Consider the following 27,836-nt stretch of genomic DNA (forward strand, 5'->3'; position numbering starts at 1 on the left):
CAAACCCACGCCTACACAAGACATTTTGTCACCCAAGCCAACCCTTGAAAAGGCTGCTTTGCAGAGCCAAAACAAGAAGAATGGTGCGTTTTGCAGCCGCCGCCCACTGCAATGAATCTGAATAACTCCTCCTTTAGGGCGCAAGCAACTCCCCTCCCCCTTGCAGTCTTTCCAATTCACGATACAAAAAGACGGACAGGACAGGTTGCCTGACTTTCCGTCACTGCCACCCTTTGCCATCCTTACCCGTAGAAAGCCCTTTCATCATCCCCAAACCCTAATCTTTTCCCTTTCCTTCCCAGCCCCCAAACCCTGCCCTCTGTACCTTTCTCACCACCCGCTTCCCTTCTCCTGTCATCCCCCTACCACCCGGGAAAAAAAGAGATTGCCCCCTCCTTCCACTAGCCCACCCTCCCACCCAAAGAACAACTTCTTCTGCGCAGCTTGTTTTCTAGGCAGCAGCGCTATTGTGATGTCATCGGGGGGCATTGTGACAAGCCGCCAGTGTTCCGTCTCTTCATGTTGTGCACAGTTCAAACGGAAAATACATCAACAGGCAGACTACAGAAAAGCTTACTATCAAAGGTTAGAGGGGGGCTTTCTCAGAGGGCTTTTTACAGTTTTTCTATTCCCAATTAGCCGTTTAAGTGTACTTATTGAAAGTAGTAATTCTTTCATAGGCCGCCCTTTCTTAGTATTTGACGTTCCTTATATTGCGGTATGAGGCTTCGCAGTAGGTTGCAAACATTCATCACCCATGACTGTCCCCAATTGAGCTCAGAAGCTCAATGTCTATCATGACCTCTCTTTTAGAATGTCCAAGAGCAAGCAAACTATTCCTCCAGGAGAGGGCGCCAACAGACTACTAAAGAGATCATCATTACTCAAAGAAAACCCCAAAAACCAATGCATGATAGGAATAAACAGGTAACTTTCTTTGGAGTGGAAGCGGAGAGATCGCACCAGATGCCAATTCTAGATGTTATCACACCTGTGGTCACTGCAGCAGCAGGTGAATCCACTTTGTCCAAAAGGGATCTATTCCATTCAATTGCAAATGATCTAGATAAGACAGAGAACTGCAGCACGGGGACATAGCCGAGTTGGTCAGGTTGAGTGGTGATGAGTTTGCTATTTGGATGAATAAAGAAAGTCAAAAGTGTGAAAGATAAAAAACAAAAGGAGGAAGTGTGAAAAGTGAATGGGCCAAATTGAGGTGCATATGAAGACGTATGCTTTCTTCCAATTCATTAAATCGGGCTAATATGAATCAGGTGAATTGAGTTCTGCTTTTGGAAACTGGGTTAAGAAGGGGTGCACCGTTCCTGGAGGTACTGCAATACCAGGTCAATGCGTGGAGTGGACAGAGCAAGCTCTTTTTCCATCTCCCTGTTCTAAAAATCCATTTAATATATGGTCCCCAGATAGGGGACGTATCAGATATTAAACTGATAAGAACAGATACTACACTTGATCTTAGCCAAAAGGCCGAGAAGCGATAACCAGAATTGGTTTGGGCCTCGAGTGGCACCCTGGCCTATGCCGGACACATCTTAGGGAGAGAGAGCGAGAGGGAGACAAACCCACGCCTACACAAGACATTTTGTCACCCAAGCCAACCCTTGAAAAGGCTGCTTTGCAGAGCCAAAACAAGAAGAATGGTGCGTTTTGCAGCCGCCGCCCACTGCAATGAATCTGAATAACTCCTCCTTTAGGGCGCAAGCAACTCCCCTCCCCCTTGCAGTCTTTCCAATTCACGATACAAAAAGACGGACAGGACAGGTTGCCTGACTTTCCGTCACTGCCACCCTTTGCCATCCTTACCCGTAGAAAGCCCTTTCATCATCCCCAAACCCTAATCTTTTCCCTTTCCTTCCCAGCCCCCAAACCCTGCCCTCTGTACCTTTCTCACCACCCGCTTCCCTTCTCCTGTCATCCCCCTACCACCCGGGAAAAAAAGAGATTGCCCCCTCCTTCCACTAGCCCACCCTCCCACCCAAAGAACAACTTCTTCTGCGCAGCTTGTTTTCTAGGCAGCAGCGCTATTGTGATGTCATCGGGGGGCATTGTGACAAGCCGCCAGTGTTCCGTCTCTTCATGTTGTGCACAGTTCAAACGGAAAATACATCAACAGGCAGACTACAGAAAAGCTTACTATCAAAGGTTAGAGGGGGGCTTTCTCAGAGGGCTTTTTACAGTTTTTCTATTCCCAATTAGCCGTTTAAGTGTACTTATTGAAAGTAGTAATTCTTTCATAGGCCGCCCTTTCTTAGTATTTGACGTTCCTTATATTGCGGTATGAGGCTTCGCAGTAGGTTGCAAACATTCATCACCCATGACTGTCCCCAATTGAGCTCAGAAGCTCAATGTCTATCATGACCTCTCTTTTAGAATGTCCAAGAGCAAGCAAACTATTCCTCCAGGAGAGGGCGCCAACAGACTACTAAAGAGATCATCATTACTCAAAGAAAACCCCAAAAACCAATGCATGATAGGAATAAACAGGTAACTTTCTTTGGAGTGGAAGCGGAGAGATCGCACCAGATGCCAATTCTAGATGTTATCACACCTGTGGTCACTGCAGCAGCAGGTGAATCCACTTTGTCCAAAAGGGATCTATTCCATTCAATTGCAAATGATCTAGATAAGACAGAGAACTGCAGCACGGGGACATAGCCGAGTTGGTCAGGTTGAGTGGTGATGAGTTTGCTATTTGGATGAATAAAGAAAGTCAAAAGTGTGAAAGATAAAAAACAAAAGGAGGAAGTGTGAAAAGTGAATGGGCCAAATTGAGGTGCATATGAAGACGTATGCTTTCTTCCAATTCATTAAATCGGGCTAATATGAATCAGGTGAATTGAGTTCTGCTTTTGGAAACTGGGTTAAGAAGGGGTGCACCGTTCCTGGAGGTACTGCAATACCAGGTCAATGCGTGGAGTGGACAGAGCAAGCTCTTTTTCCATCTCCCTGTTCTAAAAATCCATTTAATATATGGTCCCCAGATAGGGGACGTATCAGATATTAAACTGATAAGAACAGATACTACACTTGATCTTAGCCAAAAGGCCGAGAAGCGATAACCAGAATTGGTTTGGGCCTCGAGTGGCACCCTGGCCTATGCCGGACACATCTTAGGGAGAGAGAGCGAGAGGGAGACAAACCCACGCCTACACAAGACATTTTGTCACCCAAGCCAACCCTTGAAAAGGCTGCTTTGCAGAGCCAAAACAAGAAGAATGGTGCGTTTTGCAGCCGCCGCCCACTGCAATGAATCTGAATAACTCCTCCTTTAGGGCGCAAGCAACTCCCCTCCCCCTTGCAGTCTTTCCAATTCACGATACAAAAAGACGGACAGGACAGGTTGCCTGACTTTCCGTCACTGCCACCCTTTGCCATCCTTACCCGTAGAAAGCCCTTTCATCATCCCCAAACCCTAATCTTTTCCCTTTCCTTCCCAGCCCCCAAACCCTGCCCTCTGTACCTTTCTCACCACCCGCTTCCCTTCTCCTGTCATCCCCCTACCACCCGGGAAAAAAAGAGATTGCCCCCTCCTTCCACTAGCCCACCCTCCCACCCAAAGAACAACTTCTTCTGCGCAGCTTGTTTTCTAGGCAGCAGCGCTATTGTGATGTCATCGGGGGGCATTGTGACAAGCCGCCAGTGTTCCGTCTCTTCATGTTGTGCACAGTTCAAACGGAAAATACATCAACAGGCAGACTACAGAAAAGCTTACTATCAAAGGTTAGAGGGGGGCTTTCTCAGAGGGCTTTTTACAGTTTTTCTATTCCCAATTAGCCGTTTAAGTGTACTTATTGAAAGTAGTAATTCTTTCATAGGCCGCCCTTTCTTAGTATTTGACGTTCCTTATATTGCGGTATGAGGCTTCGCAGTAGGTTGCAAACATTCATCACCCATGACTGTCCCCAATTGAGCTCAGAAGCTCAATGTCTATCATGACCTCTCTTTTAGAATGTCCAAGAGCAAGCAAACTATTCCTCCAGGAGAGGGCGCCAACAGACTACTAAAGAGATCATCATTACTCAAAGAAAACCCCAAAAACCAATGCATGATAGGAATAAACAGGTAACTTTCTTTGGAGTGGAAGCGGAGAGATCGCACCAGATGCCAATTCTAGATGTTATCACACCTGTGGTCACTGCAGCAGCAGGTGAATCCACTTTGTCCAAAAGGGATCTATTCCATTCAATTGCAAATGATCTAGATAAGACAGAGAACTGCAGCACGGGGACATAGCCGAGTTGGTCAGGTTGAGTGGTGATGAGTTTGCTATTTGGATGAATAAAGAAAGTCAAAAGTGTGAAAGATAAAAAACAAAAGGAGGAAGTGTGAAAAGTGAATGGGCCAAATTGAGGTGCATATGAAGACGTATGCTTTCTTCCAATTCATTAAATCGGGCTAATATGAATCAGGTGAATTGAGTTCTGCTTTTGGAAACTGGGTTAAGAAGGGGTGCACCGTTCCTGGAGGTACTGCAATACCAGGTCAATGCGTGGAGTGGACAGAGCAAGCTCTTTTTCCATCTCCCTGTTCTAAAAATCCATTTAATATATGGTCCCCAGATAGGGGACGTATCAGATATTAAACTGATAAGAACAGATACTACACTTGATCTTAGCCAAAAGGCCGAGAAGCGATAACCAGAATTGGTTTGGGCCTCGAGTGGCACCCTGGCCTATGCCGGACACATCTTAGGGAGAGAGAGCGAGAGGGAGACAAACCCACGCCTACACAAGACATTTTGTCACCCAAGCCAACCCTTGAAAAGGCTGCTTTGCAGAGCCAAAACAAGAAGAATGGTGCGTTTTGCAGCCGCCGCCCACTGCAATGAATCTGAATAACTCCTCCTTTAGGGCGCAAGCAACTCCCCTCCCCCTTGCAGTCTTTCCAATTCACGATACAAAAAGACGGACAGGACAGGTTGCCTGACTTTCCGTCACTGCCACCCTTTGCCATCCTTACCCGTAGAAAGCCCTTTCATCATCCCCAAACCCTAATCTTTTCCCTTTCCTTCCCAGCCCCCAAACCCTGCCCTCTGTACCTTTCTCACCACCCGCTTCCCTTCTCCTGTCATCCCCCTACCACCCGGGAAAAAAAGAGATTGCCCCCTCCTTCCACTAGCCCACCCTCCCACCCAAAGAACAACTTCTTCTGCGCAGCTTGTTTTCTAGGCAGCAGCGCTATTGTGATGTCATCGGGGGGCATTGTGACAAGCCGCCAGTGTTCCGTCTCTTCATGTTGTGCACAGTTCAAACGGAAAATACATCAACAGGCAGACTACAGAAAAGCTTACTATCAAAGGTTAGAGGGGGGCTTTCTCAGAGGGCTTTTTACAGTTTTTCTATTCCCAATTAGCCGTTTAAGTGTACTTATTGAAAGTAGTAATTCTTTCATAGGCCGCCCTTTCTTAGTATTTGACGTTCCTTATATTGCGGTATGAGGCTTCGCAGTAGGTTGCAAACATTCATCACCCATGACTGTCCCCAATTGAGCTCAGAAGCTCAATGTCTATCATGACCTCTCTTTTAGAATGTCCAAGAGCAAGCAAACTATTCCTCCAGGAGAGGGCGCCAACAGACTACTAAAGAGATCATCATTACTCAAAGAAAACCCCAAAAACCAATGCATGATAGGAATAAACAGGTAACTTTCTTTGGAGTGGAAGCGGAGAGATCGCACCAGATGCCAATTCTAGATGTTATCACACCTGTGGTCACTGCAGCAGCAGGTGAATCCACTTTGTCCAAAAGGGATCTATTCCATTCAATTGCAAATGATCTAGATAAGACAGAGAACTGCAGCACGGGGACATAGCCGAGTTGGTCAGGTTGAGTGGTGATGAGTTTGCTATTTGGATGAATAAAGAAAGTCAAAAGTGTGAAAGATAAAAAACAAAAGGAGGAAGTGTGAAAAGTGAATGGGCCAAATTGAGGTGCATATGAAGACGTATGCTTTCTTCCAATTCATTAAATCGGGCTAATATGAATCAGGTGAATTGAGTTCTGCTTTTGGAAACTGGGTTAAGAAGGGGTGCACCGTTCCTGGAGGTACTGCAATACCAGGTCAATGCGTGGAGTGGACAGAGCAAGCTCTTTTTCCATCTCCCTGTTCTAAAAATCCATTTAATATATGGTCCCCAGATAGGGGACGTATCAGATATTAAACTGATAAGAACAGATACTACACTTGATCTTAGCCAAAAGGCCGAGAAGCGATAACCAGAATTGGTTTGGGCCTCGAGTGGCACCCTGGCCTATGCCGGACACATCTTAGGGAGAGAGAGCGAGAGGGAGACAAACCCACGCCTACACAAGACATTTTGTCACCCAAGCCAACCCTTGAAAAGGCTGCTTTGCAGAGCCAAAACAAGAAGAATGGTGCGTTTTGCAGCCGCCGCCCACTGCAATGAATCTGAATAACTCCTCCTTTAGGGCGCAAGCAACTCCCCTCCCCCTTGCAGTCTTTCCAATTCACGATACAAAAAGACGGACAGGACAGGTTGCCTGACTTTCCGTCACTGCCACCCTTTGCCATCCTTACCCGTAGAAAGCCCTTTCATCATCCCCAAACCCTAATCTTTTCCCTTTCCTTCCCAGCCCCCAAACCCTGCCCTCTGTACCTTTCTCACCACCCGCTTCCCTTCTCCTGTCATCCCCCTACCACCCGGGAAAAAAAGAGATTGCCCCCTCCTTCCACTAGCCCACCCTCCCACCCAAAGAACAACTTCTTCTGCGCAGCTTGTTTTCTAGGCAGCAGCGCTATTGTGATGTCATCGGGGGGCATTGTGACAAGCCGCCAGTGTTCCGTCTCTTCATGTTGTGCACAGTTCAAACGGAAAATACATCAACAGGCAGACTACAGAAAAGCTTACTATCAAAGGTTAGAGGGGGGCTTTCTCAGAGGGCTTTTTACAGTTTTTCTATTCCCAATTAGCCGTTTAAGTGTACTTATTGAAAGTAGTAATTCTTTCATAGGCCGCCCTTTCTTAGTATTTGACGTTCCTTATATTGCGGTATGAGGCTTCGCAGTAGGTTGCAAACATTCATCACCCATGACTGTCCCCAATTGAGCTCAGAAGCTCAATGTCTATCATGACCTCTCTTTTAGAATGTCCAAGAGCAAGCAAACTATTCCTCCAGGAGAGGGCGCCAACAGACTACTAAAGAGATCATCATTACTCAAAGAAAACCCCAAAAACCAATGCATGATAGGAATAAACAGGTAACTTTCTTTGGAGTGGAAGCGGAGAGATCGCACCAGATGCCAATTCTAGATGTTATCACACCTGTGGTCACTGCAGCAGCAGGTGAATCCACTTTGTCCAAAAGGGATCTATTCCATTCAATTGCAAATGATCTAGATAAGACAGAGAACTGCAGCACGGGGACATAGCCGAGTTGGTCAGGTTGAGTGGTGATGAGTTTGCTATTTGGATGAATAAAGAAAGTCAAAAGTGTGAAAGATAAAAAACAAAAGGAGGAAGTGTGAAAAGTGAATGGGCCAAATTGAGGTGCATATGAAGACGTATGCTTTCTTCCAATTCATTAAATCGGGCTAATATGAATCAGGTGAATTGAGTTCTGCTTTTGGAAACTGGGTTAAGAAGGGGTGCACCGTTCCTGGAGGTACTGCAATACCAGGTCAATGCGTGGAGTGGACAGAGCAAGCTCTTTTTCCATCTCCCTGTTCTAAAAATCCATTTAATATATGGTCCCCAGATAGGGGACGTATCAGATATTAAACTGATAAGAACAGATACTACACTTGATCTTAGCCAAAAGGCCGAGAAGCGATAACCAGAATTGGTTTGGGCCTCGAGTGGCACCCTGGCCTATGCCGGACACATCTTAGGGAGAGAGAGCGAGAGGGAGACAAACCCACGCCTACACAAGACATTTTGTCACCCAAGCCAACCCTTGAAAAGGCTGCTTTGCAGAGCCAAAACAAGAAGAATGGTGCGTTTTGCAGCCGCCGCCCACTGCAATGAATCTGAATAACTCCTCCTTTAGGGCGCAAGCAACTCCCCTCCCCCTTGCAGTCTTTCCAATTCACGATACAAAAAGACGGACAGGACAGGTTGCCTGACTTTCCGTCACTGCCACCCTTTGCCATCCTTACCCGTAGAAAGCCCTTTCATCATCCCCAAACCCTAATCTTTTCCCTTTCCTTCCCAGCCCCCAAACCCTGCCCTCTGTACCTTTCTCACCACCCGCTTCCCTTCTCCTGTCATCCCCCTACCACCCGGGAAAAAAAGAGATTGCCCCCTCCTTCCACTAGCCCACCCTCCCACCCAAAGAACAACTTCTTCTGCGCAGCTTGTTTTCTAGGCAGCAGCGCTATTGTGATGTCATCGGGGGGCATTGTGACAAGCCGCCAGTGTTCCGTCTCTTCATGTTGTGCACAGTTCAAACGGAAAATACATCAACAGGCAGACTACAGAAAAGCTTACTATCAAAGGTTAGAGGGGGGCTTTCTCAGAGGGCTTTTTACAGTTTTTCTATTCCCAATTAGCCGTTTAAGTGTACTTATTGAAAGTAGTAATTCTTTCATAGGCCGCCCTTTCTTAGTATTTGACGTTCCTTATATTGCGGTATGAGGCTTCGCAGTAGGTTGCAAACATTCATCACCCATGACTGTCCCCAATTGAGCTCAGAAGCTCAATGTCTATCATGACCTCTCTTTTAGAATGTCCAAGAGCAAGCAAACTATTCCTCCAGGAGAGGGCGCCAACAGACTACTAAAGAGATCATCATTACTCAAAGAAAACCCCAAAAACCAATGCATGATAGGAATAAACAGGTAACTTTCTTTGGAGTGGAAGCGGAGAGATCGCACCAGATGCCAATTCTAGATGTTATCACACCTGTGGTCACTGCAGCAGCAGGTGAATCCACTTTGTCCAAAAGGGATCTATTCCATTCAATTGCAAATGATCTAGATAAGACAGAGAACTGCAGCACGGGGACATAGCCGAGTTGGTCAGGTTGAGTGGTGATGAGTTTGCTATTTGGATGAATAAAGAAAGTCAAAAGTGTGAAAGATAAAAAACAAAAGGAGGAAGTGTGAAAAGTGAATGGGCCAAATTGAGGTGCATATGAAGACGTATGCTTTCTTCCAATTCATTAAATCGGGCTAATATGAATCAGGTGAATTGAGTTCTGCTTTTGGAAACTGGGTTAAGAAGGGGTGCACCGTTCCTGGAGGTACTGCAATACCAGGTCAATGCGTGGAGTGGACAGAGCAAGCTCTTTTTCCATCTCCCTGTTCTAAAAATCCATTTAATATATGGTCCCCAGATAGGGGACGTATCAGATATTAAACTGATAAGAACAGATACTACACTTGATCTTAGCCAAAAGGCCGAGAAGCGATAACCAGAATTGGTTTGGGCCTCGAGTGGCACCCTGGCCTATGCCGGACACATCTTAGGGAGAGAGAGCGAGAGGGAGACAAACCCACGCCTACACAAGACATTTTGTCACCCAAGCCAACCCTTGAAAAGGCTGCTTTGCAGAGCCAAAACAAGAAGAATGGTGCGTTTTGCAGCCGCCGCCCACTGCAATGAATCTGAATAACTCCTCCTTTAGGGCGCAAGCAACTCCCCTCCCCCTTGCAGTCTTTCCAATTCACGATACAAAAAGACGGACAGGACAGGTTGCCTGACTTTCCGTCACTGCCACCCTTTGCCATCCTTACCCGTAGAAAGCCCTTTCATCATCCCCAAACCCTAATCTTTTCCCTTTCCTTCCCAGCCCCCAAACCCTGCCCTCTGTACCTTTCTCACCACCCGCTTCCCTTCTCCTGTCATCCCCCTACCACCCGGGAAAAAAAGAGATTGCCCCCTCCTTCCACTAGCCCACCCTCCCACCCAAAGAACAACTTCTTCTGCGCAGCTTGTTTTCTAGGCAGCAGCGCTATTGTGATGTCATCGGGGGGCATTGTGACAAGCCGCCAGTGTTCCGTCTCTTCATGTTGTGCACAGTTCAAACGGAAAATACATCAACAGGCAGACTACAGAAAAGCTTACTATCAAAGGTTAGAGGGGGGCTTTCTCAGAGGGCTTTTTACAGTTTTTCTATTCCCAATTAGCCGTTTAAGTGTACTTATTGAAAGTAGTAATTCTTTCATAGGCCGCCCTTTCTTAGTATTTGACGTTCCTTATATTGCGGTATATAGGCTTCGCAGTAGGTTGCAAACATTCATCACCCATGACTGTCCCCAATTGAGCTCAGAAGCTCAATGTCTATCATGACCTCTCTTTTAGAATGTCCAAGAGCAAGCAAACTATTCCTCCAGGAGAGGGCGCCAACAGACTACTAAAGAGATCATCATTACTCAAAGAAAACCCCAAAAACCAATGCATGATAGGAATAAACAGGTAACTTTCTTTGGAGTGGAAGCGGAGAGATCGCACCAGATGCCAATTCTAGATGTTATCACACCTGTGGTCACTGCAGCAGCAGGTGAATCCACTTTGTCCAAAAGGGATCTATTCCATTCAATTGCAAATGATCTAGATAAGACAGAGAACTGCAGCACGGGGACATAGCCGAGTTGGTCAGGTTGAGTGGTGATGAGTTTGCTATTTGGATGAATAAAGAAAGTCAAAAGTGTGAAAGATAAAAAACAAAAGGAGGAAGTGTGAAAAGTGAATGGGCCAAATTGAGGTGCATATGAAGACGTATGCTTTCTTCCAATTCATTAAATCGGGCTAATATGAATCAGGTGAATTGAGTTCTGCTTTTGGAAACTGGGTTAAGAAGGGGTGCACCGTTCCTGGAGGTACTGCAATACCAGGTCAATGCGTGGAGTGGACAGAGCAAGCTCTTTTTCCATCTCCCTGTTCTAAAAATCCATTTAATATATGGTCCCCAGATAGGGGACGTATCAGATATTAAACTGATAAGAACAGATACTACACTTGATCTTAGCCAAAAGGCCGAGAAGCGATAACCAGAATTGGTTTGGGCCTCGAGTGGCACCCTGGCCTATGCCGGACACATCTTAGGGAGAGAGAGCGAGAGGGAGACAAACCCACGCCTACACAAGACATTTTGTCACCCAAGCCAACCCTTGAAAAGGCTGCTTTGCAGAGCCAAAACAAGAAGAATGGTGCGTTTTGCAGCCGCCGCCCACTGCAATGAATCTGAATAACTCCTCCTTTAGGGCGCAAGCAACTCCCCTCCCCCTTGCAGTCTTTCCAATTCACGATACAAAAAGACGGACAGGACAGGTTGCCTGACTTTCCGTCACTGCCACCCTTTGCCATCCTTACCCGTAGAAAGCCCTTTCATCATCCCCAAACCCTAATCTTTTCCCTTTCCTTCCCAGCCCCCAAACCCTGCCCTCTGTACCTTTCTCACCACCCGCTTCCCTTCTCCTGTCATCCCCCTACCACCCGGGAAAAAAAGAGATTGCCCCCTCCTTCCACTAGCCCACCCTCCCACCCAAAGAACAACTTCTTCTGCGCAGCTTGTTTTCTAGGCAGCAGCGCTATTGTGATGTCATCGGGGGGCATTGTGACAAGCCGCCAGTGTTCCGTCTCTTCATGTTGTGCACAGTTCAAACGGAAAATACATCAACAGGCAGACTACAGAAAAGCTTACTATCAAAGGTTAGAGGGGGGCTTTCTCAGAGGGCTTTTTACAGTTTTTCTATTCCCAATTAGCCGTTTAAGTGTACTTATTGAAAGTAGTAATTCTTTCATAGGCCGCCCTTTCTTAGTATTTGACGTTCCTTATATTGCGGTATGAGGCTTCGCAGTAGGTTGCAAACATTCATCACCCATGACTGTCCCCAATTGAGCTCAGAAGCTCAATGTCTATCATGACCTCTCTTTTAGAATGTCCAAGAGCAAGCAAACTATTCCTCCAGGAGAGGGCGCCAACAGACTACTAAAGAGATCATCATTACTCAAAGAAAACCCCAAAAACCAATGCATGATAGGAATAAACAGGTAACTTTCTTTGGAGTGGAAGCGGAGAGATCGCACCAGATGCCAATTCTAGATGTTATCACACCTGTGGTCACTGCAGCAGCAGGTGAATCCACTTTGTCCAAAAGGGATCTATTCCATTCAATTGCAAATGATCTAGATAAGACAGAGAACTGCAGCACGGGGACATAGCCGAGTTGGTCAGGTTGAGTGGTGATGAGTTTGCTATTTGGATGAATAAAGAAAGTCAAAAGTGTGAAAGATAAAAAACAAAAGGAGGAAGTGTGAAAAGTGAATGGGCCAAATTGAGGTGCATATGAAGACGTATGCTTTCTTCCAATTCATTAAATCGGGCTAATATGAATCAGGTGAATTGAGTTCTGCTTTTGGAAACTGGGTTAAGAAGGGGTGCACCGTTCCTGGAGGTACTGCAATACCAGGTCAATGCGTGGAGTGGACAGAGCAAGCTCTTTTTCCATCTCCCTGTTCTAAAAATCCATTTAATATATGGTCCCCAGATAGGGGACGTATCAGATATTAAACTGATAAGAACAGATTTTGATTTAATGAAGCTTTCCAAAGCACCGCAAAAAATGCATGACCGAAGTCACACCAAAAACAGTGCAAAGGCTAGGATTCGTGTGGACCCCTCCGTGAGGAGAGGGTCCCCAAAAATCAACCCCGTCCCTCCGAGCCAGAAGGCCACAGCAAGGGTCAGGGATCTTCGGTGCTCCCCCAAGCCGAAGCCTGGTTGAGCCTTGTCGTTGCTCCCAGCGTCCACCCAGGCATCTTACCCAAGTGGAGTAGAGAGCTACTAGTTGTTGGTTTCGCAGCCGAAACTGCCCGGACCGTCAACCGGTGTTGGTTTCTCAGCCCAAGGCTAACCGGACCTCCAACCGGGTGTTGGTTTCTCAGCCGAAGCTGACCCGGACCTCCAACCGGGTGTTGGTTTCTCAGCCCAAAGCTGAACGGACCTCCGACCATGATTATAAAAATTTCCCTTCCTAGCCAGAAGGCCGGGATAGAGCAATATGCTCAGAAAGTATGAAAGGGCAAGGTACGGTGTGCTACAGAGCCCAAGGCTCGCCGGGGTCCCAAGCCAGCAAGCTCAGACTCACTCCAGGGTCGTCAGTCCTGGGGCACATTGCACCATAGCCCCCACACTTACTCAGTCTAATAGCCTCGATCCTGGTAGGGCCATGTTTTCCTCTAGATGAATATACTATACATCAAGAGTACTAGCAAGCGCAACCTTCCAGTGTGCATTGCATCTGCCGAGCCTCACAGATACTACACTTGATCTTAGCCAAAAGGCCGAGAAGCGATAACCAGAATTGGTTTGGGCCTCGAGTGGCACCCTGGCCTATGCCGGACACATCTTAGGGAGAGAGAGCGAGAGGGAGACAAACCCACGCCTACACAAGACATTTTGTCACCCAAGCCAACCCTTGAAAAGGCTGCTTTGCAGAGCCAAAACAAGAAGAATGGTGCGTTTTGCAGCCGCCGCCCACTGCAATGAATCTGAATAACTCCTCCTTTAGGGCGCAAGCAACTCCCCTCCCCCTTGCAGTCTTTCCAATTCACGATACAAAAAGACGGACAGGACAGGTTGCCTGACTTTCCGTCACTGCCACCCTTTGCCATCCTTACCCGTAGAAAGCCCTTTCATCATCCCCAAACCCTAATCTTTTCCCTTTCCTTCCCAGCCCCCAAACCCTGCCCTCTGTACCTTTCTCACCACCCGCTTCCCTTCTCCTGTCATCCCCCTACCACCCGGGAAAAAAAGAGATTGCCCCCTCCTTCCACTAGCCCACCCTCCCACCCAAAGAACAACTTCTTCTGCGCAGCTTGTTTTCTAGGCAGCAGCGCTATTGTGATGTCATCGGGGGGCATTGTGACAAGCCGCCAGTGTTCCGTCTCTTCATGTTGTGCACAGTTCAAACGGAAAATACATCAACAGGCAGACTACAGAAAAGCTTACTATCAAAGGTTAGAGGGGGGCTTTCTCAGAGGGCTTTTTACAGTTTTTCTATTCCCAATTAGCCGTTTAAGTGTACTTATTGAAAGTAGTAATTCTTTCATAGGCCGCCCTTTCTTAGTATTTGACGTTCCTTATATTGCGGTATGAGGCTTCGCAGTAGGTTGCAAACATTCATCACCCATGACTGTCCCCAATTGAGCTCAGAAGCTCAATGTCTATCATGACCTCTCTTTTAGAATGTCCAAGAGCAAGCAAACTATTCCTCCAGGAGAGGGCGCCAACAGACTACTAAAGAGATCATCATTACTCAAAGAAAACCCCAAAAACCAATGCATGATAGGAATAAACAGGTAACTTTCTTTGGAGTGGAAGCGGAGAGATCGCACCAGATGCCAATTCTAGATGTTATCACACCTGTGGTCACTGCAGCAGCAGGTGAATCCACTTTGTCCAAAAGGGATCTATTCCATTCAATTGCAAATGATCTAGATAAGACAGAGAACTGCAGCACGGGGACATAGCCGAGTTGGTCAGGTTGAGTGGTGATGAGTTTGCTATTTGGATGAATAAAGAAAGTCAAAAGTGTGAAAGATAAAAAACAAAAGGAGGAAGTGTGAAAAGTGAATGGGCCAAATTGAGGTGCATATGAAGACGTATGCTTTCTTCCAATTCATTAAATCGGGCTAATATGAATCAGGTGAATTGAGTTCTGCTTTTGGAAACTGGGTTAAGAAGGGGTGCACCGTTCCTGGAGGTACTGCAATACCAGGTCAATGCGTGGAGTGGACAGAGCAAGCTCTTTTTCCATCTCCCTGTTCTAAAAATCCATTTAATATATGGTCCCCAGATAGGGGACGTATCAGATATTAAACTGATAAGAACAGATACTACACTTGATCTTAGCCAAAAGGCCGAGAAGCGATAACCAGAATTGGTTTGGGCCTCGAGTGGCACCCTGGCCTATGCCGGACACATCTTAGGGAGAGAGAGCGAGAGGGAGACAAACCCACGCCTACACAAGACATTTTGTCACCCAAGCCAACCCTTGAAAAGGCTGCTTTGCAGAGCCAAAACAAGAAGAATGGTGCGTTTTGCAGCCGCCGCCCACTGCAATGAATCTGAATAACTCCTCCTTTAGGGCGCAAGCAACTCCCCTCCCCCTTGCAGTCTTTCCAATTCACGATACAAAAAGACGGACAGGACAGGTTGCCTGACTTTCCGTCACTGCCACCCTTTGCCATCCTTACCCGTAGAAAGCCCTTTCATCATCCCCAAACCCTAATCTTTTCCCTTTCCTTCCCAGCCCCCAAACCCTGCCCTCTGTACCTTTCTCACCACCCGCTTCCCTTCTCCTGTCATCCCCCTACCACCCGGGAAAAAAAGAGATTGCCCCCTCCTTCCACTAGCCCACCCTCCCACCCAAAGAACAACTTCTTCTGCGCAGCTTGTTTTCTAGGCAGCAGCGCTATTGTGATGTCATCGGGGGGCATTGTGACAAGCCGCCAGTGTTCCGTCTCTTCATGTTGTGCACAGTTCAAACGGAAAATACATCAACAGGCAGACTACAGAAAAGCTTACTATCAAAGGTTAGAGGGGGGCTTTCTCAGAGGGCTTTTTACAGTTTTTCTATTCCCAATTAGCCGTTTAAGTGTACTTATTGAAAGTAGTAATTCTTTCATAGGCCGCCCTTTCTTAGTATTTGACGTTCCTTATATTGCGGTATGAGGCTTCGCAGTAGGTTGCAAACATTCATCACCCATGACTGTCCCCAATTGAGCTCAGAAGCTCAATGTCTATCATGACCTCTCTTTTAGAATGTCCAAGAGCAAGCAAACTATTCCTCCAGGAGAGGGCGCCAACAGACTACTAAAGAGATCATCATTACTCAAAGAAAACCCCAAAAACCAATGCATGATAGGAATAAACAGGTAACTTTCTTTGGAGTGGAAGCGGAGAGATCGCACCAGATGCCAATTCTAGATGTTATCACACCTGTGGTCACTGCAGCAGCAGGTGAATCCACTTTGTCCAAAAGGGATCTATTCCATTCAATTGCAAATGATCTAGATAAGACAGAGAACTGCAGCACGGGGACATAGCCGAGTTGGTCAGGTTGAGTGGTGATGAGTTTGCTATTTGGATGAATAAAGAAAGTCAAAAGTGTGAAAGATAAAAAACAAAAGGAGGAAGTGTGAAAAGTGAATGGGCCAAATTGAGGTGCATATGAAGACGTATGCTTTCTTCCAATTCATTAAATCGGGCTAATATGAATCAGGTGAATTGAGTTCTGCTTTTGGAAACTGGGTTAAGAAGGGGTGCACCGTTCCTGGAGGTACTGCAATACCAGGTCAATGCGTGGAGTGGACAGAGCAAGCTCTTTTTCCATCTCCCTGTTCTAAAAATCCATTTAATATATGGTCCCCAGATAGGGGACGTATCAGATATTAAACTGATAAGAACAGATACTACACTTGATCTTAGCCAAAAGGCCGAGAAGCGATAACCAGAATTGGTTTGGGCCTCGAGTGGCACCCTGGCCTATGCCGGACACATCTTAGGGAGAGAGAGCGAGAGGGAGACAAACCCACGCCTACACAAGACATTTTGTCACCCAAGCCAACCCTTGAAAAGGCTGCTTTGCAGAGCCAAAACAAGAAGAATGGTGCGTTTTGCAGCCGCCGCCCACTGCAATGAATCTGAATAACTCCTCCTTTAGGGCGCAAGCAACTCCCCTCCCCCTTGCAGTCTTTCCAATTCACGATACAAAAAGACGGACAGGACAGGTTGCCTGACTTTCCGTCACTGCCACCCTTTGCCATCCTTACCCGTAGAAAGCCCTTTCATCATCCCCAAACCCTAATCTTTTCCCTTTCCTTCCCAGCCCCCAAACCCTGCCCTCTGTACCTTTCTCACCACCCGCTTCCCTTCTCCTGTCATCCCCCTACCACCCGGGAAAAAAAGAGATTGCCCCCTCCTTCCACTAGCCCACCCTCCCACCCAAAGAACAACTTCTTCTGCGCAGCTTGTTTTCTAGGCAGCAGCGCTATTGTGATGTCATCGGGGGGCATTGTGACAAGCCGCCAGTGTTCCGTCTCTTCATGTTGTGCACAGTTCAAACGGAAAATACATCAACAGGCAGACTACAGAAAAGCTTACTATCAAAGGTTAGAGGGGGGCTTTCTCAGAGGGCTTTTTACAGTTTTTCTATTCCCAATTAGCCGTTTAAGTGTACTTATTGAAAGTAGTAATTCTTTCATAGGCCGCCCTTTCTTAGTATTTGACGTTCCTTATATTGCGGTATGAGGCTTCGCAGTAGGTTGCAAACATTCATCACCCATGACTGTCCCCAATTGAGCTCAGAAGCTCAATGTCTATCATGACCTCTCTTTTAGAATGTCCAAGAGCAAGCAAACTATTCCTCCAGGAGAGGGCGCCAACAGACTACTAAAGAGATCATCATTACTCAAAGAAAACCCCAAAAACCAATGCATGATAGGAATAAACAGGTAACTTTCTTTGGAGTGGAAGCGGAGAGATCGCACCAGATGCCAATTCTAGATGTTATCACACCTGTGGTCACTGCAGCAGCAGGTGAATCCACTTTGTCCAAAAGGGATCTATTCCATTCAATTGCAAATGATCTAGATAAGACAGAGAACTGCAGCACGGGGACATAGCCGAGTTGGTCAGGTTGAGTGGTGATGAGTTTGCTATTTGGATGAATAAAGAAAGTCAAAAGTGTGAAAGATAAAAAACAAAAGGAGGAAGTGTGAAAAGTGAATGGGCCAAATTGAGGTGCATATGAAGACGTATGCTTTCTTCCAATTCATTAAATCGGGCTAATATGAATCAGGTGAATTGAGTTCTGCTTTTGGAAACTGGGTTAAGAAGGGGTGCACCGTTCCTGGAGGTACTGCAATACCAGGTCAATGCGTGGAGTGGACAGAGCAAGCTCTTTTTCCATCTCCCTGTTCTAAAAATCCATTTAATATATGGTCCCCAGATAGGGGACGTATCAGATATTAAACTGATAAGAACAGATACTACACTTGATCTTAGCCAAAAGGCCGAGAAGCGATAACCAGAATTGGTTTGGGCCTCGAGTGGCACCCTGGCCTATGCCGGACACATCTTAGGGAGAGAGAGCGAGAGGGAGACAAACCCACGCCTACACAAGACATTTTGTCACCCAAGCCAACCCTTGAAAAGGCTGCTTTGCAGAGCCAAAACAAGAAGAATGGTGCGTTTTGCAGCCACCGCCCACTGCAATGAATCTGAATAACTCCTCCTTTAGGGCGCAAGCAACTCCCCTCCCCCTTGCAGTCTTTCCAATTCACGATACAAAAAGACGGACAGGACAGGTTGCCTGACTTTCCGTCACTGCCACCCTTTGCCATCCTTACCCGTAGAAAGCCCTTTCATCATCCCCAAACCCTAATCTTTTCCCTTTCCTTCCCAGCCCCCAAACCCTGCCCTCTGTACCTTTCTCACCACCCGCTTCCCTTCTCCTGTCATCCCCCTACCACCCGGGAAAAAAAGAGATTGCCCCCTCCTTCCACTAGCCCACCCTCCCACCCAAAGAACAACTTCTTCTGCGCAGCTTGTTTTCTAGGCAGCAGCGCTATTGTGATGTCATCGGGGGGCATTGTGACAAGCCGCCAGTGTTCCGTCTCTTCATGTTGTGCACAGTTCAAACGGAAAATACATCAACAGGCAGACTACAGAAAAGCTTACTATCAAAGGTTAGAGGGGGGCTTTCTCAGAGGGCTTTTTACAGTTTTTCTATTCCCAATTAGCCGTTTAAGTGTACTTATTGAAAGTAGTAATTCTTTCATAGGCCGCCCTTTCTTAGTATTTGACGTTCCTTATATTGCGGTATGAGGCTTCGCAGTAGGTTGCAAACATTCATCACCCATGACTGTCCCCAATTGAGCTCAGAAGCTCAATGTCTATCATGACCTCTCTTTTAGAATGTCCAAGAGCAAGCAAACTATTCCTCCAGGAGAGGGCGCCAACAGACTACTAAAGAGATCATCATTACTCAAAGAAAACCCCAAAAACCAATGCATGATAGGAATAAACAGGTAACTTTCTTTGGAGTGGAAGCGGAGAGATCGCACCAGATGCCAATTCTAGATGTTATCACACCTGTGGTCACTGCAGCAGCAGGTGAATCCACTTTGTCCAAAAGGGATCTATTCCATTCAATTGCAAATGATCTAGATAAGACAGAGAACTGCAGCACGGGGACATAGCCGAGTTGGTCAGGTTGAGTGGTGATGAGTTTGCTATTTGGATGAATAAAGAAAGTCAAAAGTGTGAAAGATAAAAAACAAAAGGAGGAAGTGTGAAAAGTGAATGGGCCAAATTGAGGTGCATATGAAGACGTATGCTTTCTTCCAATTCATTAAATCGGGCTAATATGAATCAGGTGAATTGAGTTCTGCTTTTGGAAACTGGGTTAAGAAGGGGTGCACCGTTCCTGGAGGTACTGCAATACCAGGTCAATGCGTGGAGTGGACAGAGCAAGCTCTTTTTCCATCTCCCTGTTCTAAAAATCCATTTAATATATGGTCCCCAGATAGGGGACGTATCAGATATTAAACTGATAAGAACAGATACTACACTTGATCTTAGCCAAAAGGCCGAGAAGCGATAACCAGAATTGGTTTGGGCCTCGAGTGGCACCCTGGCCTATGCCGGACACATCTTAGGGAGAGAGAGCGAGAGGGAGACAAACCCACGCCTACACAAGACATTTTGTCACCCAAGCCAACCCTTGAAAAGGCTGCTTTGCAGAGCCAAAACAAGAAGAATGGTGCGTTTTGCAGCCGCCGCCCACTGCAATGAATCTGAATAACTCCTCCTTTAGGGCGCAAGCAACTCCCCTCCCCCTTGCAGTCTTTCCAATTCACGATACAAAAAGACGGACAGGACAGGTTGCCTGACTTTCCGTCACTGCCACCCTTTGCCATCCTTACCCGTAGAAAGCCCTTTCATCATCCCCAAACCCTAATCTTTTCCCTTTCCTTCCCAGCCCCCAAACCCTGCCCTCTGTACCTTTCTCACCACCCGCTTCCCTTCTCCTGTCATCCCCCTACCACCCGGGAAAAAAAGAGATTGCCCCCTCCTTCCACTAGCCCACCCTCCCACCCAAAGAACAACTTCTTCTGCGCAGCTTGTTTTCTAGGCAGCAGCGCTATTGTGATGTCATCGGGGGGCATTGTGACAAGCCGCCAGTGTTCCGTCTCTTCATGTTGTGCACAGTTCAAACGGAAAATACATCAACAGGCAGACTACAGAAAAGCTTACTATCAAAGGTTAGAGGGGGGCTTTCTCAGAGGGCTTTTTACAGTTTTTCTATTCCCAATTAGCCGTTTAAGTGTACTTATTGAAAGTAGTAATTCTTTCATAGGCCGCCCTTTCTTAGTATTTGACGTTCCTTATATTGCGGTATGAGGCTTCGCAGTAGGTTGCAAACATTCATCACCCATGACTGTCCCCAATTGAGCTCAGAAGCTCAATGTCTATCATGACCTCTCTTTTAGAATGTCCAAGAGCAAGCAAACTATTCCTCCAGGAGAGGGCGCCAACAGACTACTAAAGAGATCATCATTACTCAAAGAAAACCCCAAAAACCAATGCATGATAGGAATAAACAGGTAACTTTCTTTGGAGTGGAAGCGGAGAGATCGCACCAGATGCCAATTCTAGATGTTATCACACCTGTGGTCACTGCAGCAGCAGGTGAATCCACTTTGTCCAAAAGGGATCTATTCCATTCAATTGCAAATGATCTAGATAAGACAGAGAACTGCAGCACGGGGACATAGCCGAGTTGGTCAGGTTGAGTGGTGATGAGTTTGCTATTTGGATGAATAAAGAAAGTCAAAAGTGTGAAAGATAAAAAACAAAAGGAGGAAGTGTGAAAAGTGAATGGGCCAAATTGAGGTGCATATGAAGACGTATGCTTTCTTCCAATTCATTAAATCGGGCTAATATGAATCAGGTGAATTGAGTTCTGCTTTTGGAAACTGGGTTAAGAAGGGGTGCACCGTTCCTGGAGGTACTGCAATACCAGGTCAATGCGTGGAGTGGACAGAGCAAGCTCTTTTTCCATCTCCCTGTTCTAAAAATCCATTTAATATATGGTCCCCAGATAGGGGACGTATCAGATATTAAACTGATAAGAACAGATACTACACTTGATCTTAGCCAAAAGGCCGAGAAGCGATAACCAGAATTGGTTTGGGCCTCGAGTGGCACCCTGGCCTATGCCGGACACATCTTAGGGAGAGAGAGCGAGAGGGAGACAAACCCACGCCTACACAAGACATTTTGTCACCCAAGCCAACCCTTGAAAAGGCTGCTTTGCAGAGCCAAAACAAGAAGAATGGTGCGTTTTGCAGCCGCCGCCCACTGCAATGAATCTGAATAACTCCTCCTTTAGGGCGCAAGCAACTCCCCTCCCCCTTGCAGTCTTTCCAATTCACGATACAAAAAGACGGACAGGACAGGTTGCCTGACTTTCCGTCACTGCCACCCTTTGCCATCCTTACCCGTAGAAAGCCCTTTCATCATCCCCAAACCCTAATCTTTTCCCTTTCCTTCCCAGCCCCCAAACCCTGCCCTCTGTACCTTTCTCACCACCCGCTTCCCTTCTCCTGTCATCCCCCTACCACCCGGGAAAAAAAGAGATTGCCCCCTCCTTCCACTAGCCCACCCTCCCACCCAAAGAACAACTTCTTCTGCGCAGCTTGTTTTCTAGGCAGCAGCGCTATTGTGATGTCATCGGGGGGCATTGTGACAAGCCGCCAGTGTTCCGTCTCTTCATGTTGTGCACAGTTCAAACGGAAAATACATCAACAGGCAGACTACAGAAAAGCTTACTATCAAAGGTTAGAGGGGGGCTTTCTCAGAGGGCTTTTTACAGTTTTTCTATTCCCAATTAGCCGTTTAAGTGTACTTATTGAAAGTAGTAATTCTTTCATAGGCCGCCCTTTCTTAGTATTTGACGTTCCTTATATTGCGGTATGAGGCTTCGCAGTAGGTTGCAAACATTCATCACCCATGACTGTCCCCAATTGAGCTCAGAAGCTCAATGTCTATCATGACCTCTCTTTTAGAATGTCCAAGAGCAAGCAAACTATTCCTCCAGGAGAGGGCGCCAACAGACTACTAAAGAGATCATCATTACTCAAAGAAAACCCCAAAAACCAATGCATGATAGGAATAAACAGGTAACTTTCTTTGGAGTGGAAGCGGAGAGATCGCACCAGATGCCAATTCTAGATGTTATCACACCTGTGGTCACTGCAGCAGCAGGTGAATCCACTTTGTCCAAAAGGGATCTATTCCATTCAATTGCAAATGATCTAGATAAGACAGAGAACTGCAGCACGGGGACATAGCCGAGTTGGTCAGGTTGAGTGGTGATGAGTTTGCTATTTGGATGAATAAAGAAAGTCAAAAGTGTGAAAGATAAAAAACAAAAGGAGGAAGTGTGAAAAGTGAATGGGCCAAATTGAGGTGCATATGAAGACGTATGCTTTCTTCCAATTCATTAAATCGGGCTAATATGAATCAGGTGAATTGAGTTCTGCTTTTGGAAACTGGGTTAAGAAGGGGTGCACCGTTCCTGGAGGTACTGCAATACCAGGTCAATGCGTGGAGTGGACAGAGCAAGCTCTTTTTCCATCTCCCTGTTCTAAAAATCCATTTAATATATGGTCCCCAGATAGGGGACGTATCAGATATTAAACTGATAAGAACAGATACTACACTTGATCTTAGCCAAAAGGCCGAGAAGCGATAACCAGAATTGGTTTGGGCCTCGAGTGGCACCCTGGCCTATGCCGGACACATCTTAGGGAGAGAGAGCGAGAGGGAGACAAACCCACGCCTACACAAGACATTTTGTCACCCAAGCCAACCCTTGAAAAGGCTGCTTTGCAGAGCCAAAACAAGAAGAATGGTGCGTTTTGCAGCCGCCGCCCACTGCAATGAATCTGAATAACTCCTCCTTTAGGGCGCAAGCAACTCCCCTCCCCCTTGCAGTCTTTCCAATTCACGATACAAAAAGACGGACAGGACAGGTTGCCTGACTTTCCGTCACTGCCACCCTTTGCCATCCTTACCCGTAGAAAGCCCTTTCATCATCCCCAAACCCTAATCTTTTCCCTTTCCTTCCCAGCCCCCAAACCCTGCCCTCTGTACCTTTCTCACCACCCGCTTCCCTTCTCCTGTCATCCCCCTACCACCCGGGAAAAAAAGAGATTGCCCCCTCCTTCCACTAGCCCACCCTCCCACCCAAAGAACAACTTCTTCTGCGCAGCTTGTTTTCTAGGCAGCAGCGCTATTGTGATGTCATCGGGGGGCATTGTGACAAGCCGCCAGTGTTCCGTCTCTTCATGTTGTGCACAGTTCAAACGGAAAATACATCAACAGGCAGACTACAGAAAAGCTTACTATCAAAGGTTAGAGGGGGGCTTTCTCAGAGGGCTTTTTACAGTTTTTCTATTCCCAATTAGCCGTTTAAGTGTACTTATTGAAAGTAGTAATTCTTTCATAGGCCGCCCTTTCTTAGTATTTGACGTTCCTTATATTGCGGTATGAGGCTTCGCAGTAGGTTGCAAACATTCATCACCCATGACTGTCCCCAATTGAGCTCAGAAGCTCAATGTCTATCATGACCTCTCTTTTAGAATGTCCAAGAGCAAGCAAACTATTCCTCCAGGAGAGGGCGCCAACAGACTACTAAAGAGATCATCATTACTCAAAGAAAACCCCAAAAACCAATGCATGATAGGAATAAACAGGTAACTTTCTTTGGAGTGGAAGCGGAGAGATCGCACCAGATGCCAATTCTAGATGTTATCACACCTGTGGTCACTGCAGCAGCAGGTGAATCCACTTTGTCCAAAAGGGATCTATTCCATTCAATTGCAAATGATCTAGATAAGACAGAGAACTGCAGCACGGGGACATAGCCGAGTTGGTCAGGTTGAGTGGTGATGAGTTTGCTATTTGGATGAATAAAGAAAGTCAAAAGTGTGAAAGATAAAAAACAAAAGGAGGAAGTGTGAAAAGTGAATGGGCCAAATTGAGGTGCATATGAAGACGTATGCTTTCTTCCAATTCATTAAATCGGGCTAATATGAATCAGGTGAATTGAGTTCTGCTTTTGGAAACTGGGTTAAGAAGGGGTGCACCGTTCCTGGAGGTACTGCAATACCAGGTCAATGCGTGGAGTGGACAGAGCAAGCTCTTTTTCCATCTCCCTGTTCTAAAAATCCATTTAATATATGGTCCCCAGATAGGGGACGTATCAGATATTAAACTGATAAGAACAGATACTACACTTGATCTTAGCCAAAAGGCCGAGAAGCGATAACCAGAATTGGTTTGGGCCTCGAGTGGCACCCTGGCCTATGCCGGACACATCTTAGGGAGAGAGAGCGAGAGGGAGACAAACCCACGCCTACACAAGACATTTTGTCACCCAAGCCAACCCTTGAAAAGGCTGCTTTGCAGAGCCAAAACAAGAAGAATGGTGCGTTTTGCAGCCGCCGCCCACTGCAATGAATCTGAATAACTCCTCCTTTAGGGCGCAAGCAACTCCCCTCCCCCTTGCAGTCTTTCCAATTCACGATACAAAAAGACGGACAGGACAGGTTGCCTGACTTTCCGTCACTGCCACCCTTTGCCATCCTTACCCGTAGAAAGCCCTTTCATCATCCCCAAACCCTAATCTTTTCCCTTTCCTTCCCAGCCCCCAAACCCTGCCCTCTGTACCTTTCTCACCACCCGCTTCCCTTCTCCTGTCATCCCCCTACCACCCGGGAAAAAAAGAGATTGCCCCCTCCTTCCACTAGCCCACCCTCCCACCCAAAGAACAACTTCTTCTGCGCAGCTTGTTTTCTAGGCAGCAGCGCTATTGTGATGTCATCGGGGGGCATTGTGACAAGCCGCCAGTGTTCCGTCTCTTCATGTTGTGCACAGTTCAAACGGAAAATACATCAACAGGCAGACTACAGAAAAGCTTACTATCAAAGGTTAGAGGGGGGCTTTCTCAGAGGGCTTTTTACAGTTTTTCTATTCCCAATTAGCCGTTTAAGTGTACTTATTGAAAGTAGTAATTCTTTCATAGGCCGCCCTTTCTTAGTATTTGACGTTCCTTATATTGCGGTATGAGGCTTCGCAGTAGGTTGCAAACATTCATCACCCATGACTGTCCCCAATTGAGCTCAGAAGCTCAATGTCTATCATGACCTCTCTTTTAGAATGTCCAAGAGCAAGCAAACTATTCCTCCAGGAGAGGGCGCCAACAGACTACTAAAGAGATCATCATTACTCAAAGAAAACCCCAAAAACCAATGCATGATAGGAATAAACAGGTAACTTTCTTTGGAGTGGAAGCGGAGAGATCGCACCAGATGCCAATTCTAGATGTTATCACACCTGTGGTCACTGCAGCAGCAGGTGAATCCACTTTGTCCAAAAGGGATCTATTCCATTCAATTGCAAATGATCTAGATAAGACAGAGAACTGCAGCACGGGGACATAGCCGAGTTGGTCAGGTTGAGTGGTGATGAGTTTGCTATTTGGATGAATAAAGAAAGTCAAAAGTGTGAAAGATAAAAAACAAAAGGAGGAAGTGTGAAAAGTGAATGGGCCAAATTGAGGTGCATATGAAGACGTATGCTTTCTTCCAATTCATTAAATCGGGCTAATATGAATCAGGTGAATTGAGTTCTGCTTTTGGAAACTGGGTTAAGAAGGGGTGCACCGTTCCTGGAGGTACTGCAATACCAGGTCAATGCGTGGAGTGGACAGAGCAAGCTCTTTTTCCATCTCCCTGTTCTAAAAATCCATTTAATATATGGTCCCCAGATAGGGGACGTATCAGATATTAAACTGATAAGAACAGATACTACACTTGATCTTAGCCAAAAGGCCGAGAAGCGATAACCAGAATTGGTTTGGGCCTCGAGTGGCACCCTGGCCTATGCCGGACACATCTTAGGGAGAGAGAGCGAGAGGGAGACAAACCCACGCCTACACAAGACATTTTGTCACCCAAGCCAACCCTTGAAAAGGCTGCTTTGCAGAGCCAAAACAAGAAGAATGGTGCGTTTTGCAGCCGCCGCCCACTGCAATGAATCTGAATAACTCCTCCTTTAGGGCGCAAGCAACTCCCCTCCCCCTTGCAGTCTTTCCAATTCACGATACAAAAAGACGGACAGGACAGGTTGCCTGACTTTCCATCACTGCCACCCTTTGCCATCCTTACCCGTAGAAAGCCCTTTCATCATCCCCAAACCCTAATCTTTTCCCTTTCCTTCCCAGCCCCCAAACCCTGCCCTCTGTACCTTTCTCACCACCCGCTTCCCTTCTCCTGTCATCCCCCTACCACCCGGGAAAAAAAGAGATTGCCCCCTCCTTCCACTAGCCCACCCTCCCACCCAAAGAACAACTTCTTCTGCGCAGCTTGTTTTCTAGGCAGCAGCGCTATTGTGATGTCATCGGGGGGCATTGTGACAAGCCGCCAGTGTTCCGTCTCTTCATGTTGTGCACAGTTCAAACGGAAAATACATCAACAGGCAGACTACAGAAAAGCTTACTATCAAAGGTTAGAGGGGGGCTTTCTCAGAGGGCTTTTTACAGTTTTTCTATTCCCAATTAGCCGTTTAAGTGTACTTATTGAAAGTAGTAATTCTTTCATAGGCCGCCCTTTCTTAGTATTTGACGTTCCTTATATTGCGGTATGAGGCTTCGCAGTAGGTTGCAAACATTCATCACCCATGACTGTCCCCAATTGAGCTCAGAAGCTCAATGTCTATCATGACCTCTCTTTTAGAATGTCCAAGAGCAAGCAAACTATTCCTCCAGGAGAGGGCGCCAACAGACTACTAAAGAGATCATCATTACTCAAAGAAAACCCCAAAAACCAATGCATGATAGGAATAAACAGGTAACTTTCTTTGGAGTGGAAGCGGAGAGATCGCACCAGATGCCAATTCTAGATGTTATCACACCTGTGGTCACTGCAGCAGCAGGTGAATCCACTTTGTCCAAAAGGGATCTATTCCATTCAATTGCAAATGATCTAGATAAGACAGAGAACTGCAGCACGGGGACATAGCCGAGTTGGTCAGGTTGAGTGGTGATGAGTTTGCTATTTGGATGAATAAAGAAAGTCAAAAGTGTGAAAGATAAAAAACAAAAGGAGGAAGTGTGAAAAGTGAATGGGCCAAATTGAGGTGCATATGAAGACATATGCTTTCTTCCAATTCATTAAATCGGGCTAATATGAATCAGGTGAATTGAGTTCTGCTTTTGGAAACTGGGTTAAGAAGGGGTGCACCGTTCCTGGAGGTACTGCAATACCAGGTCAATGCGTGGAGTGGACAGAGCAAGCTCTTTTTCCATCTCCCTGTTCTAAAAATCCATTTAATATATGGTCCCCAGATAGGGGACGTATCAGATATTAAACTGATAAGAACAGATACTACACTTGATCTTAGCCAAAAGGCCGAGAAGCGATAACCAGAATTGGTTTGGGCCTCGAGTGGCACCCTGGCCTATGCCGGACACATCTTAGGGAGAGAGAGCGAGAGGGAGACAAACCCACGCCTACACAAGACATTTTGTCACCCAAGCCAACCCTTGAAAAGGCTGCTTTGCAGAGCCAAAACAAGAAGAATGGTGCGTTTTGCAGCCGCCGCCCACTGCAATGAATCTGAATAACTCCTCCTTTAGGGCGCAAGCAACTCCCCTCCCCCTTGCAGTCTTTCCAATTCACGATACAAAAAGACGGACAGGACAGGTTGCCTGACTTTCCGTCACTGCCACCCTTTGCCATCCTTACCCGTAGAAAGCCCTTTCATCATCCCCAAACC

General features: G+C 46.6%; 17 non-coding genes and 1 pseudogene across 17 annotated transcripts; all 18 read right to left on the reverse strand.

The window, feature by feature from the left end:
• Positions 1–1,309: 1,309 nt before the first annotated feature.
• Positions 1,310–1,500, reverse strand: LOC142287112 (U2 spliceosomal RNA). The gene has a single exon (XR_012748126.1). It is a non-coding gene; the product is annotated as a U2 spliceosomal RNA (small nuclear RNA).
• Positions 1,501–2,887: 1,387 nt separating this feature from the next.
• LOC142287151 (U2 spliceosomal RNA) lies at positions 2,888–3,078 on the reverse strand. Its single transcript, XR_012748158.1, has one exon. It is a non-coding gene; the product is annotated as a U2 spliceosomal RNA (small nuclear RNA).
• Positions 3,079–4,465: 1,387 nt separating this feature from the next.
• LOC142287162 (U2 spliceosomal RNA) lies at positions 4,466–4,656 on the reverse strand. The gene has a single exon (XR_012748169.1). It is a non-coding gene; the product is annotated as a U2 spliceosomal RNA (small nuclear RNA).
• Positions 4,657–6,043: 1,387 nt separating this feature from the next.
• LOC142287175 (U2 spliceosomal RNA) lies at positions 6,044–6,234 on the reverse strand. The gene has a single exon (XR_012748180.1). It is a non-coding gene; the product is annotated as a U2 spliceosomal RNA (small nuclear RNA).
• Positions 6,235–7,621: 1,387 nt separating this feature from the next.
• Positions 7,622–7,812, reverse strand: LOC142287187 (U2 spliceosomal RNA). The gene has a single exon (XR_012748191.1). It is a non-coding gene; the product is annotated as a U2 spliceosomal RNA (small nuclear RNA).
• Positions 7,813–9,199: 1,387 nt separating this feature from the next.
• Positions 9,200–9,390, reverse strand: LOC142287118 (U2 spliceosomal RNA). Its single transcript, XR_012748132.1, has one exon. It is a non-coding gene; the product is annotated as a U2 spliceosomal RNA (small nuclear RNA).
• A 1,388-nt stretch (positions 9,391–10,778) lies between these two features.
• LOC142287129 (U2 spliceosomal RNA) lies at positions 10,779–10,969 on the reverse strand. Its single transcript, XR_012748143.1, has one exon. It is a non-coding gene; the product is annotated as a U2 spliceosomal RNA (small nuclear RNA).
• A 1,387-nt stretch (positions 10,970–12,356) lies between these two features.
• On the reverse strand, positions 12,357–12,552 carry LOC142287137 (U2 spliceosomal RNA). Its single transcript, XR_012748149.1, has one exon. It is a non-coding gene; the product is annotated as a U2 spliceosomal RNA (small nuclear RNA).
• A 600-nt stretch (positions 12,553–13,152) lies between these two features.
• LOC142287140 (U2 spliceosomal RNA) lies at positions 13,153–13,279 on the reverse strand (annotated as a pseudogene).
• Positions 13,280–14,666: 1,387 nt separating this feature from the next.
• Positions 14,667–14,857, reverse strand: LOC142287141 (U2 spliceosomal RNA). Its single transcript, XR_012748150.1, has one exon. It is a non-coding gene; the product is annotated as a U2 spliceosomal RNA (small nuclear RNA).
• A 1,387-nt stretch (positions 14,858–16,244) lies between these two features.
• On the reverse strand, positions 16,245–16,435 carry LOC142287143 (U2 spliceosomal RNA). The gene has a single exon (XR_012748151.1). It is a non-coding gene; the product is annotated as a U2 spliceosomal RNA (small nuclear RNA).
• Positions 16,436–17,822: 1,387 nt separating this feature from the next.
• On the reverse strand, positions 17,823–18,013 carry LOC142287144 (U2 spliceosomal RNA). Its single transcript, XR_012748152.1, has one exon. It is a non-coding gene; the product is annotated as a U2 spliceosomal RNA (small nuclear RNA).
• A 1,387-nt stretch (positions 18,014–19,400) lies between these two features.
• On the reverse strand, positions 19,401–19,591 carry LOC142287145 (U2 spliceosomal RNA). Its single transcript, XR_012748153.1, has one exon. It is a non-coding gene; the product is annotated as a U2 spliceosomal RNA (small nuclear RNA).
• A 1,387-nt stretch (positions 19,592–20,978) lies between these two features.
• LOC142287146 (U2 spliceosomal RNA) lies at positions 20,979–21,169 on the reverse strand. The gene has a single exon (XR_012748154.1). It is a non-coding gene; the product is annotated as a U2 spliceosomal RNA (small nuclear RNA).
• A 1,387-nt stretch (positions 21,170–22,556) lies between these two features.
• On the reverse strand, positions 22,557–22,747 carry LOC142287147 (U2 spliceosomal RNA). Its single transcript, XR_012748155.1, has one exon. It is a non-coding gene; the product is annotated as a U2 spliceosomal RNA (small nuclear RNA).
• Positions 22,748–24,134: 1,387 nt separating this feature from the next.
• LOC142287148 (U2 spliceosomal RNA) lies at positions 24,135–24,325 on the reverse strand. Its single transcript, XR_012748156.1, has one exon. It is a non-coding gene; the product is annotated as a U2 spliceosomal RNA (small nuclear RNA).
• A 1,387-nt stretch (positions 24,326–25,712) lies between these two features.
• On the reverse strand, positions 25,713–25,903 carry LOC142287150 (U2 spliceosomal RNA). The gene has a single exon (XR_012748157.1). It is a non-coding gene; the product is annotated as a U2 spliceosomal RNA (small nuclear RNA).
• Positions 25,904–27,290: 1,387 nt separating this feature from the next.
• LOC142287152 (U2 spliceosomal RNA) lies at positions 27,291–27,481 on the reverse strand. The gene has a single exon (XR_012748159.1). It is a non-coding gene; the product is annotated as a U2 spliceosomal RNA (small nuclear RNA).
• Positions 27,482–27,836: the final 355 nt, after the last annotated feature.

Source organism: Anomaloglossus baeobatrachus, unplaced genomic scaffold, assembly GCF_048569485.1.
Source record: "Anomaloglossus baeobatrachus isolate aAnoBae1 unplaced genomic scaffold, aAnoBae1.hap1 Scaffold_711, whole genome shotgun sequence".
In the NCBI taxonomy this organism is placed as follows: domain Eukaryota; kingdom Metazoa; phylum Chordata; class Amphibia; order Anura; family Aromobatidae; genus Anomaloglossus; species Anomaloglossus baeobatrachus.